Source organism: Lepidochelys kempii, chromosome 6 (genome assembly GCF_965140285.1).
Source record: "Lepidochelys kempii isolate rLepKem1 chromosome 6, rLepKem1.hap1, whole genome shotgun sequence".
Classification (NCBI taxonomy): Eukaryota; Metazoa; Chordata; order Testudines; family Cheloniidae; genus Lepidochelys; species Lepidochelys kempii.
In genome coordinates, this window is record NC_136385.1 from 101,080,182 (window position 1) to 101,093,599 (window position 13,418).

At 50.1% G+C, this 13,418-nt stretch overlaps 1 non-coding gene and 1 pseudogene across 1 annotated transcript; one reads left to right on the forward strand and one right to left on the reverse strand.

Moving 5' to 3' along the window:
- Nucleotides 1-4,061: 4,061 nt before the first annotated feature.
- On the forward strand, nucleotides 4,062-4,242 carry LOC140913944 (U2 spliceosomal RNA; annotated as a pseudogene).
- Nucleotides 4,243-12,191: 7,949 nt separating this feature from the next.
- Nucleotides 12,192-12,264, reverse strand: TRNAT-UGU (transfer RNA threonine (anticodon UGU)). The gene has a single exon. It is a non-coding gene; the product is annotated as a tRNA-Thr (tRNA).
- Nucleotides 12,265-13,418: the final 1,154 nt, after the last annotated feature.

Genomic DNA, 13,418 nt, shown 5'->3' on the forward strand with positions numbered 1-13,418 from the left:
CTGTCTAAATTAAAATCCACTTCTAGCATATCCCATTTCTGTGACCCTCTACTGCTCCTGTTATACTTTGTTAGGCTTTTTCCAGGTTACCAGTGATAGCTGTGTCTGTGCATTTACAATTGGTAGCTGGGGGAAATAAACCATTGTATTGCTTCATTTTATTTATTTCTATTGCAGGTAGCTTTTGGCATAGATTTCAATTTGCTAGATGGCAATTTGATGCCTTTTCTTCAAACAATACCAATAGTTCTGAAGGGAATGACGCATTATATTAAAAAGTCTTATTTGCAGATGAGAGCTTAGAGCATTCTGTGACTGTGTATACACAAACACACACCAGGGTCATTAGCTAACCACAAACACACAGCATGGAGATTAAAATTTACAGCTTCTGTGTCCAAAAAATAGTCAACCTGGTGAGTCAAAAGAACAGCTCCACTAACTCAACCTAGAAGGAATTAACATGCTTTACTTGTTAAAAGCTCTGACACAATCTTTCCAACAGAGGGCAGTGGGGTACATGTAACATTAGCTAGTGTACTGCATGCTCTGAAGTCAGCAAAGCTGCTTACTGTGACTTGATGAATAAAGATATACACACACACACACACACACAGTAATTCCAACTTGCTTTCTCTGTTTACAGTCCCCTATTAAATTTATACTCATATTAAAATTAACCTCTTAATTCCCTAAAGTAGTTTTTCTTGACCAAATTGCTTATCTTGCATAATTATTTCTGATGACTTGGAAACAAACTGTGACCATATCAAATACATGACTGGTTTGCTGAGTTCAGACACTAGTTATGACACTAGTTTTTATATTTAAAAGTATTTCCTTTGTTACAAGTGAACATTGATTCAGTTTTTCCAGAGTCAAACTTATGTGTATTTTGTTGCCTGCTTTCCTAAATCATACATATACAACACACACAACCCTAAAAAAAGCCCGCATCTCATCTAACTTTCTAATTTTTGGATCTATGAATTGCACTCAGGCGGGCAACATTACAGCAGGGGCAGTTTACACAATTATGTACAACATTGGAGGCATGTTCAGGAGGTGCACTGACCTGATGAAGACAATTTGGCAGGAATGCATCCTAGGAAGGAACCAAGCAATTCAGAACGAAGAAGATATTGCAACTAAGATTTTGAGGAATGCAGGTAAGAACTAATTAATCATTCTTTACACTTAAAGGGTTTGATCTTATTCCACTAAAATTCACCATGAATTAGCAAAAATGTCTAGTTGTCTCTGAAGCTGCATTTTTCATGGAAAAAGAGTTTCAGTCAAAGAAAATTCACACAGCTCTATTTGCACCAGCTCAGGCTAGGGCCCAAACAGTTAAAAGCTAATAAAATAGACTAGTTATTAAAGGCCAAACTCTGGCCTCACTTTTATAATTACCAAATAGTGCTGTTGAAGTCACTGGAGAAACACAAGTGCAAGTAGGGGCAGAATCTGGCTCATGATGTTTGGGAAAAATCCAAAGATCTTGCAAAGATTGTAATGATTCAAAAAGGACCTTAGAGGTCATAAAACTGTACTTAGGGGGAAAATAATGGTTGTCTTTTCTACAGATGGAAGCTAAAGTAGTGCTGACATAATTGTTTCAAATGTTTGGATGTAAACTGGTTTCAAGAGATTCTTATGAAAGCAAAGATCCTGGGACTCTGACACCTCAAGAATGACATGGTGTACAATGTAAAACCAGATGGATCATGTCTCTCCATAAAGGGATAAACCCTAATTTTACAGTTATGCCTTCATTAGAAAATAAACTTTCATTTCAATCAGAATTTCACATACAGGACAAGATATGAATTTTGAATAATATGTAAAATTCACGTTTCCTATGTTCTGAAAGTGCATGTTTCATGAAGTATTCCAGTTATGAAGTCCATTGGGTCACACGGAGTGTATTGTGCATTTCAGTGTATTGTACCTGCTCATGCCTTTCGATTATAAATTCTTTCCCTGTTCTTTGTTTGGTACACTTCTGTTGTATAACACCATGCACACCTATAGAATTATACAGATAATAAGACACATTGCCTGAGATCAGAATAAATCTATTACACAGTCAATATACGGACTCTATCGTGGAGTCACAATAAAATACTGTCATTTCACTTTTTAATTTTTCTGCTTTTTTTTTCTTTTACTTTTCAGTTGTTTGGAAAACTTTCTTAAAATAGAAAAAATAACAGTATTTTCCCTTACCACACTTATTGTCTTTCTCCCGGCAAACCCTTTAGCTTGTCTACACTACACACGTATGTCGGTATATGAGCGACACAGTTATACCGACCGAACTATGTTATTAAGAGAGCGTCTCCAGTTAACATTGCTACTGCCTCTTGAGGAGGTGGGGTACCTATGTCGATGAGAGACGCTCTCCTGTTGGTATAGGTAGTTTCTTCACTAAGCGCTACAGTGGTGTAGCTGCATCCCCCTGCACCTTTGTATGCGTAGACAAGTCCTTTCTTATGGAGCAAAGTGTCAACATTTCTTTTGTTTTGTTTAACTTATTTATTCATATGCTAACATCACCATAGATGGCACCTATGGAATGAGACAACAGATTCATTAGTTAACTCTCCTTGCTGGCTGTCCTTGCTCCTTTCTCACTGGCAGTATGGCTGACTGGCTCTGTAGCCTGGTCTTCTTCCATAAACACCAACATTTTTTAGTACATTTCTCTGAAAGTGACAGATTTTTGGGTCAGGGGATGGGAAAGGAGAGGGGAAGATATTTTGGAAGTAATTCCATACCAGACTGTATCAGTTTGAAGGAAAGCGACATTTGGGGTCCAATGTCCCTTTAAACCCACTCTCAGATAATCATTGCATATCTCTTATTTGGAGTGAAGCCCTTTTAAACAAACACCTCACAGAATAGTGGGCCTGTTAAAGTTGGAGAACTAAGCACTTATCAGTGTATCTACACTGCAGTCACTGGGCATGATTGCAGCTGGAGCTGTCATACCCGAGCTAGCTTTAATTTAGCTAGCTTGCATCCTGGAGCAAGGAAGACACTGTTAGGTTGAAATCTGTTTTGACATGGTTTCCCCAGTCTCCATCTTGGATTAGCTAAACAACAACTAGGACTCCATTTTGAACACCTTCCTTCATGGATAGTTTGGCCCCCTTTTTCACATTAGCACGGAAAAAGGTTAGATCATGTGACAGCCTAGTCTGCTCAGCAACCACACGTTACTTAAGGGGTAGCTCAACTGTTACTCTGGGCTGTCCATCTGAGTGGCAGACAGTCTCTCACATTAGGAGCCAGTGGAGGTGAGCCTAGTGTGACCAGTTGTCCGGATTTTATAGGGACAGTCCCAATTTTTGGGTCTTTTTCTTATATAGGCTCCCGTTACCTCTCACCCCCTGTCCCGATTTTTCACATTTGCTGTCTGGTCACCCTAGATGAGCCTGTAGCTAGACCAGGACTTGTAGTTAGTGATACCAAGTCTCATCCAGTTCCAGCTTCAAGACTTACCTGCATGCACCCGTTCTAACATCCACTGAGGAAGAGTCCGCATACTACCACGCAGGATGACACCTTCAAGAACGGAAGAAAGAAGAGTGTTATGTGAAGTGTTATTTTCTGCTGTAGGTTATTGAATCAAATAGTGTGGCTGGATTTTTATAAGATGAATGATTTTAGGACTGTTAAAGGAACACATCAACTTATAATCACAGTAGTCTCTGGAATGCATTTCACCTACTATTTTTACAAGTACCAATTAAGATTCCTGTAACTGAAATTCAAGAAAACATTATTTCTTTTAATTTTACAGTTTGCTACTTTGGACCCTATGCAAAAAGCCATTCCTACTTAGCAAAGCACTTAACCACTTGCTTTAGTTAACGTCATTTGGACTTACTCATGTGCTTAAATGTGTTGCTGTATTGGGGCCTTTCTGCGTTTGGCAACACTTTGTGTCTAGTCAGTTTCATGGTTTCCTCTGTAAAGTCAGTCAGGCAATCATGCAAATGTTTATGTATAAGACTTCAATGAGACTAGGCTTGTGAGTAAAGTTACCCATGTTCACAGGTTTTCGGCTCTATGAGCTAAGATCAAGTGTAGTATCTGTTCTTATCAGTTTAATCTCTTCTTATGAACACTTGCAACACCTGCACTGAAGATGGATTCTCCGGCTGCTATTTTTGAAAAAATTGATGCTGCTTTGAAGGTGTATTCTGCTGCTGCTACCTTGGAAGGAAATCCTCTCTCTGCTCCTGAGACATCCCCAGCTGCACCGTGTACCACCACCGCCACTGCTGCTGCTCCACAGAAGGTTTCTCGGACAATGACTACAAAGAAGGTCCTAGGTGCCTCCAGGACATTACAGACCAGCAGCACGAAGGGGAAGAACGGTGGCTGCTCGAAGGACCCCCTCCGAGATGCTGTTCCAGGAAGATCCTGCATTCTGAGGCTGGCCTGTTGGGACATCACAACCAGAAGGAACATCCCCCCCACGCCCCAGCAGCACCAGCCGCCGAGGGACAGCCCCCTCACCTTACAGCAGCTGCTGACCGAGAGCTCCCCCGCTCTCCAGCAACACCAGCCGCCAATGGAGAGCCCCCCCACTCTGCAGCTGTAAGATGCTCTCAGGCGACCATCTCCCACCCCCGCAGCTGCCCAGGTCCATGACGCTGGTGGTGCTCTCGCTGCTCTACACACCATCAAGAGAGGAATCTCCGTAGACGGGACCAGCATCTCTCCAGAGACCCCCCAAAGGGTCACCAGCGCCTCGCCGGATGCCTGCCCAGCCTCAGAAACCACCCAGAGGGACCCCAGGTCCCTGCCGGATGCCCGCCCAGCCGGACCTCTCGATCCTACCCACCCACACCAGGATGAACCCGCCAGCAATACCGCTGATGCTGCTGGAAACCCCCCCCCCCCCGCTGCAAGGGAATAAGGACACCATTTACCTGCAGTACCCCCTCGCTGCGGACGTGCTCACCTGCTCCATCTGCTCTCCGCCCCGAAGCTTCCACCTCCTCGGTGGCATCACCAGGCACCTGAAGAGATGCCACAGCAAGCGGGTCGCCTTCAGCTGTGTCCTCTGCAGCCTGCCCTTCGAGACGCAGAAGCACGCAAGACACACCAAGTCGCCTGCAGGAAACGCCTCAAGGGAACAACACAGTCTCCTGCCCCGGCTCCCAGCCCTCCTGCTGCGCGCCGGCCCGCTGCTCCTGAGTCTCAACAAAGAAAAGCGATTGTGCAAGCTGCCGTCAAGAAGCCTGCCCCCATCGCCAGACCAGCGCAACGGGGTGCTGCGATCAAGAAGGTACCTGCTGCCGCGGGGAACACCACCCAGGTCCTCGCCAGCAGGAGGCCCGTCTCACCCTCTCACGTCACCAAGCAAATCTCCATATTGATGACTCAGTACTACCTTGTCCCCTGCCCAGCACGTCCCCGTCCCCAGAAGGATCAGCACCCCACTGTGCATAGCTGCTTGAGATCCTGTCGCCGGAAGAGCCAGCACTGTCCCTCAGACCACTCCGCGAACTCCAACCGCCGGACGAGCCAGAGCCTCACCTCAGACCGCCCTGCGAACTCCAACTGCTGGAGGAGCCAGAGCCAAGCATCAGACCACCCTGTGAGCTCCCAGACTTCCAGACTGGAGGAACCAGCCCCGCAGCCACAGGAAAGCACGGGGCCCTCATCGCCAGACGGTCCAGCACAGCCCCCGAGTCCATTCTGCGGGACACTGCCTATGGGAGATCTCACACTCCAGCAGCAACCGCCCAGGCAGCAGCCAGTCATAGAAGGACCAGTGGTGTCCCAGCAACCCCCAAGCCGGACTGCGTCTCTCCGACCACTAGCAACGCCAGCATCCCGCCAGAGATCCCGCCCCAGCACCCAACCAAAGGGAATCCTGACTCATGAGATAGACGGCAGGCCGACCATGCAGGCTTTGAGCCTGCACCAGAAGAGGTTGAGGACCATGAGGGCCAGCAGCCGATGGTGAGGGCTGCCACTCTGTGGCAGGCTGCCTGGACCGAGGAGCTACAAGCGACAGCTTCCTTTGACGACTTCGACCTCCTTGTAGACAGGCTCACCCAAGAACTGTCTGCGGAAACCGCTCCCAGGAGACGTCCCAGCCAGGAGAACGCCCCACCTGCCCACAGAACGCCTGCTCCAAACCTCAACACCACCACCAGGGGAGCCAGAAGTAGAGACGCCAGCCGCCGCTACGATCCAGCAGCGGCTTCAAGGATCCAAAAGCTGTACCGGGCAAACCGCTCCAAAGCCATGAGGGAGATCCTCGACGGGCCCTCGCCCTACTGCACGATCCCATCTGAGTGTCTCTACAGCTACTTCAAGGATGTATTCGACCGCACAGCCCAGAATGACGCGCAGCGCCCAGAGTGCCTCCGCCCCCCGCCCCCTGTCGACAAAGCAGGTGTCCTGGAAACTGACTTTACTCCCGAGAAAGTGTTGGCCAGACTCTCAAAAACAAAAAACACCGCTCCTGAGAAAGACTGCTTCCCCTATAGCCTCCTGAAAAAGAGAGATCCCGGCTGCCTCATCCTCACCACACTCTTCAACCAGTGCAAGCGATTCTACTGGACTCCCAGCTCCTGGAAGAAGGCCATGATGGTACTGGTGTACAAGAAGGGTGAGCGGGATGACCCCAGCAACTGGAGGCCCATCTCCCTCTGCTCCACGATGTACAAGCTCTATGCCAGCTGCCTGGCGTCAAGGATCACGGAGTGGTCGGTGAGCGGGGGAGCCATCAGCTCCACCCAGAAAAGCTTCATGTCCTGCGAGGGCTGCTATGAACACAACTTTGTCCTCCAAACCATCATCGAAATGGCCAGAAGGGCACCGAGGCAGTGCACGGTAGCATGGCTCGACCTGGCTAACACCTTTGGGTCCATGCCCCACCACCACATCTTTGCCACGCTCCAGGAATTTGGGATGCCAGAGAACTTCCTCCGTGTGATCGGAGAGGTGTACGAGGGATGCAGCACCCCCATTCACTTGGTCAAAGGGGAGACCGCCGAGATCCCGATCCGGAGTGGAGTTAAGCAGGGCTGTCCCCTCAGCCCCATCATCTTTAACCTCACCATGGAGCCGTTGCTGCGAGCGATCTCCAATGGCGCAGACAGCTCCAACCTCCATGGTGAGATGGTGAGCGTCCTGGCTTACGCGGATGACCTGGACCTGACCGCGGACAACCCAGAGAACCTCCAACGTATGCTAGATGCCACCAGTCGAGCTGCTGATTGAATGGGGCTCTGCTTCAATGCAAAGAAGTGCGCATCTCTCCACATCGACGGTAGCAAAAGGGACTTGGTACAGATGACAGGGTTCCAGATCCAGGGCGAGCCCATCATCCCCCTGGCAGAGGGGCAGGCGTACCAGCACCTCGGCACGCCGACAGGTTTCCGTGTCCGGCAGACACCCGAGGACACCATCCAGGAGATCTTGCAGGATGCCGCCAAGATCGATGCCTCCCTGCTAGCACCGTGGCAGAAGATAAATGCCCTGAATACCTTCCTGATCCTCCACATCTCGTTCGTCCTAAGGGGATCCACCGTGGTGAAGGTACCCCTCAACAAGGCAGACAAGATTGTCCAGCAGCTTGTGAAGAAGTGGCTGTTCCTTCCCCAGAGAGCCAGCAACGAGCTGGTCTACATTGCCCACAGGCATGGTGGTGCCAACGTCCCCTGCATGGGTGACTTGTGTGACATTGCGATGATCCTTCCGCTTGCTGATGTGTCCCGACGCCATGGTAAGGAACATCGCGGCAAACGCCCTCCATGACGCGACAAAGAAGTGGATTGGCAGAGCCCCCTCCAACCAAGACACCGCCAGCTTCCTGAGCGGTTCCCTGGATGGTGAATTCGGACGGGATGGGCGCGACATCGCTTCACTGTGGTCCCGCGCTCGCAATGCCATGCAATGCCACGCGTCGCCTGGGGAAGCGCATCGGCTGCCGCTGGGAGTGGTGCGAGGAACGCCAGGAGCTGGGAATCCTGGTGCCGCAGATCAGGTCCGAGGACAACACCAGAGGCATGCTGGAGAGGACCCTGAAGGCAGCCATCCACTCACTGCACATGGAAACCGTGAAGCGTAAACCGGACCAGGGTAAAGCCTTCGAACTGACCAGCAAGTGGGACGCCAGCAACCAATTCCTCGCTGGGAGCGGCTTCACCCGTTTCGCCGACTGGCGGTTCATCCACTGTGCCCAGCTCAACTGCGTCCCACTGAACGGAGCTGTCCGCCACGGGAACCGAGACAAGCGTTGCAGGAAGTGCGGCTACTCCAACGAGACCCTGCCCCACGTCCTGTGCAGCTGCAAGCCCCACTCCAGAGCCTGGCAGCTGTGCCACAATGCCATCCAGAACAGCATGGTGAAAGCCATCGCACCGCGCCTGGGGGAGGTCGCCGTGAACTGCGCCATCCCCGGTACTGACAGCCAGTTGCGACCTGACGTGGTAGTCACCGACGAAGCCCAGAAAAAGATCATCCTCGTCGACGTCATGGTCTCCTTTGAGAACAGGACCCCGGTCTTCCGCGAAGCCCGAGCTCGTAAGCTGGAAAAATACGCCCTTCTGGCCGACACCCTGAGAGCAAAGGGCTACGAGGTGCAGGTGGATGCCCTGATCGTCGGAGCCCTGGGCGTTGGGACCCCTGTAACGAGCGTGTGCTGCAGACCCGTGGGATCGGTCGACGCTATGCACGGATAATGCGGCGCCTCATGGTCTTGGACACCATCCGATGGTCCAGGGACATCTAGATCGAACACATCACCGACCACCGACAGTACCAGGAGATGTGAGCCGGTACGACAATGTGCATCAACTATGGGAAAGGGACTGAGAGACTTTTTCCATTGGACCATATGAACTGGAACCTTAAACTCACTGAACATTAAATCCCACCAAATGAGGGTAGATCCATCCTCATCATCGTATCCCCTCATTATACTCCACACCTGAACATAGCCATTATATGAACAACATACCCCCATATCTCAATGTCTGTACTTTGACCAGTTAAACTTTTACCCCAAATCAGGGAGATTGCAGATTATGTATTCCTCACGCCACCCATTCCTAAACCGAATTTCGCACCTCTTGATAATCTGTACCTTATTCCCTGATAACCAGAAACTTCTATGCTTAAACTCTGTACCTTTTTACTTCAACATTATCTTAATAAAATTATTAAATCTGTTATCAGGGGCTTAGTCAGTTCTGCCTCTTGTTTGTGTGTAAGAGTCCTTTACCCAGCAAGAAATAAATTGTTTAAAAACAGGACAGGACTCAGGAAGTGCTGTACTACCTGGAATTAGTTTTGTCTCATTTGGAATGGACTGGATTTCAAGTTAATGATGTCTTTTTCCATAACTTTTGTCATTATTCAAGTTATGTATGTAGTTAGATTTTTATGTGTCCAACTAGTGTCCTGCTAAGGAGCAAAAAAGGGTAGTCACAAATAGCATGCTTCTTGGCACAAAATGACCGCCTGGAATCAGGCAGAAATTCCCCCCAACCATGTACCTTATATCACATCCTTGCACAGGAGCATTATTTCAGGCATAAGGAGAGAGTTCACCTTCCTATTGGAATTGATGGGCCACGCCTGCTTGACAACACCTGTATTGATATGGCATAACTCAAACTCTGATTGCAAGATGTTATTAGCTCATTTTAGTGATACAGATAGATAATATAGGATCACCCTGTCACCACAGAGGTAAAGCCAATTACCAGCACAAGTTTTAGGAAAATCTTATAAACAGTTACATTCATTTTCTTTATTAACCGAATATGGCTCTGAACTTCCATGTAACAGAGCCTCCTTGCTCCTGTCCCAGTCTACAAACTACTCATAGACCTTTGTGCTGGTCCAACACCTTGTGCAGTTTATTTACAAATGGATTCCCATCACCTTCATAACATATACAGCTCCTGTAACGAGCAGGGGAGAGCAGGCACACACATGCCCATGCTGCTTCCCCCTTTCTACTTCCTTCCTGTGCCTATTTGTGGGATCTGCCTAATGGCTTAATTAGCTTTTCTGCCCTGCCCCACCCACAAATTAGGCACAGCCTGCCTTGCTTGATTGGAGCAGCTGTGAACAGAATGCTGACTCAGCCTTTCTTGCCTAGCACTCTGTCACATTTCATCTATAGATATTTGTTTTACAGGTTAATTTTTGTTTTTTGGAGAAACTCCTTGGGATGCTCAAAAGTCCCTTCCCTACATATCATTGCCATCCCATTGAGACGGCGAATTGTATGGGCCTGTGGTGCCCGGGCTCCATGAATATTCAGGGCCCAGGCACTGGCTCCACCAATGTTCGGGGCTCTGCCCTGCCTGCCTCCCCCGCGTGCCTCCCGGCCTCTCCTGCTGCCCCTGGGTGATTTAAAAGGGCTGGGGGCCCCCAGCCACCACCACTGGCAGCACAGTGGGACTGCCTATGTTACAGCATGGTCCCGGCAGCACTGTGACATGGCCGGGGGAGAGCTCTCTCGGAGATAAAAAATAACCACCTTGAATGAGAGGTGGTAGCTTTATGATAAAGTGCCGTCTATACTGGTGCTTTTCAGTGCTAAAACTTTTGTCGCTCGGGGGGGTGTTTTTTCACACCCCTGAACGACTAAAGTTTTAGCACTGAAAGACACAGCCTAAGGCGGCTTCCTGTCCGCCTGCTCCATGCTGCTCCGGAAAGTGGCCGGCCCATCCCTGTGACCCCAGGGGTCGGTGTCGCCATGCGCTGCCCCCTCCCCAAGCGCCAAGCTGCTGCCAGAGGGGTGTGCGGGTCGCTTTTGGGAGCTGGCACAGCCTGAGGTAAGCACTGACCCCGACCCCGTCCTGTACCCCAACCCCCTGCCCCATCCCAGAGTCTGCACCCCATACCCAAACTCCCTCCCAGAGCCCAACCCCTCATCCCTCCTGCTCCCAAACTCCCTCCCAGAGCCTGCACCCCTTCCTGCCCCAGCCCAGAGCATGCACCCAGCACCCAAACTCCCTCTCAGAGCCCAAACTCCATCGGGGGCGGTACTTGGACCTGTTTTGGGCACCACCAAAAATTATCCAAACCTGCAGCCTCTCATTGCTAGTGGACTTTTAATATCAAAAATACACAGAGTTAGGCAGGCTGACTGGCAGGAGAGCTGACCATCATTCATTCACCTGAATTAAAACTTCAGCCAGTCAGAAAATGTTGTAGCCATAAAAGTAATATATACTATAAATAAATTCACATGTACTTTTCTGAATATGGAAGTTTTTGATTGGTGCAGAAATCAGAGATCTTCTCTTTAGGACAATTAGAATCAAACAAATCAGTTATAATTATTTTTTATTAGATTACATTTGTAAGTAGACCACACTAAGCCTGAGGTCATGCCTTGGTCCTTCCGTGTGTCAAAAAGGAATGAAAGAAAGAAGCTTCCATGTTTGCATTTTCCCCCTCTTCACATTGTCAATGGTACTTGTATTATTTTAAATATTTTTCTTCTTGTATTTTTTGCTTTTTGATTTCTTGAAAAATGGATAAAAACTTTGTAAAATCAATGCAGAAGTGGATTTTTGTCTGGGGCTTTAGTTCTTCTCAAGCCAACCTACCCAGGCCAGAGAAAACCAAAAACAGACAAGTGAATTCTCAGAAGTGCAGCTTCTGACATAGAAATAAAACCCGCAGCCCTGGGTCAGTGCAAAGCTGTGAAGAGGCAGATAATCCTGGCCAGCTGGCACACACTCCCTTCATGCCACTTATTCCCCACCTCGGGGCAATTTGCTCTCTTAATCTCTTAATAACAACATTTCACAGCACCTCCCATCAGGGGAATTGTAAAGAGTGCTTTACAAACATTTCGCTGGTTCCCACAATGCACTCAAAAGATGCTATTATCCCCCTTGGGTAAACAGAGGCAAAGAGAGCTAATTATATTAATGTTAAAGTAATATTTTATATTTATTATTTATATACTGATATTAATTGATATTATTAATAGAACTGAGTGATCATTAATATCCTCAGACCATTATATTTCCCCAAATACTGCACTTATATCTGTAACACCCACTGAAGCTGCGTGGAATTTAGGATTGTCACTATAACTATAAAACCCTTACATACCAAAATGAGCTGGCTTGCATTTAATGGAAAGACACGCACTCCCTCCAAACGAGGCAGCCAAAAGCGAGCTGAGGCCCCAGCGAGGATCGAACTCGCGACCCCTGGTTTACAAGACCAGTGCTCTAACCACTGAGCTATGGAGCCACCATTTACAAACCTGCCGCAGTCGCACTAAGATGCCAGGCGACCTTGAGGGAACAGCTGCGGTAACCTCCAGCTCCCCACCCCCGGGCGCCTTCTCTCAGCCCCGCGGCGGGGCTCGCTCGGAGCCCGCATGGGCAGGGGCGAGCTCGCCTTGCGCGTGCGAGCCACAGCGGCCCCCGCCGGCGCCGCTTCATTTCCACGGGAAAAGCGCAGTCCGGGCCTAGCTGGTACCAGCGCGGACCGCCCCGCGGCTGCCGGGCTGGAGCACTTACAGCGGCGCGCGCCGCTGGCCACGAGGCGGTAGCGCCGCCCGTGCTTGTCGGCCGCGAGGCCGCGGGCGAGGCGTGGCGCGCGCCAGCTCCGGGCGCCGGTTCGCCTCGGGCTGCGTTAATGAGCGTGGGCCACCAGGTGTCGCTGCTGCATCAGCGGAACAAGCGGAAAGGCTGCCGCCGGCGGGGCGGTGCCGATCAGCCCTTCCCCCCCTGCGCTGCGCTGCGCTGCGCCCCGGTTCCGCTGCGGAGCGGGGGGCTGCCACTGCGCACCCCCCCAGGCCCCGCCCGCTCATTACAACCCCAGCCTGCAAAGGGCTCCCGTGAGTTCCCGCGGAGCAAGCGGCTGCGGGGAGGAGGCTTGTCCTGCAAGCCTGAGAGACGATGCTCCGGGATCGAGAGTTGTCAAGAGTCTCACCGATTTCTTCTGAGGCGGAGTAACGCCGCAGACCGTCCTGTAACGCGGCCTGGGGCCCTGGCAGCACAGCTCCGTCGCGTCTCTCACCCCTAAATCGCCCGCGCAAAAGGGGAGCACCAAACCAGGGCTCGACTATTGCATTCCTTTTACCCCTTCGCTGCTGTGTATAACACGCACAACAACCAGAATAGCTCCCCTCTGCCTCTAAAAGATGGGAGGCCGGAGGTCTTAGGTACAGGAACAGTCAGCTGCCCTCCTGGGGTAGCATAGGGCTGTCAGTCACCTCTGAGGTTCAAAAAACCAGGCCATCCGTGATGCTCCTGAGCTCACACAACTGGACAGGGGCCATTGAGCACCCTTACAGATTTCCCAGCCGCAGAGCTGGGAAAAAGCTAGGATCCCATGAGATTCCAGCAGTGAGTGGCAGGCTCTTGTGTCTTACTCCAGTGGGCGGCTGGAGGACAGGA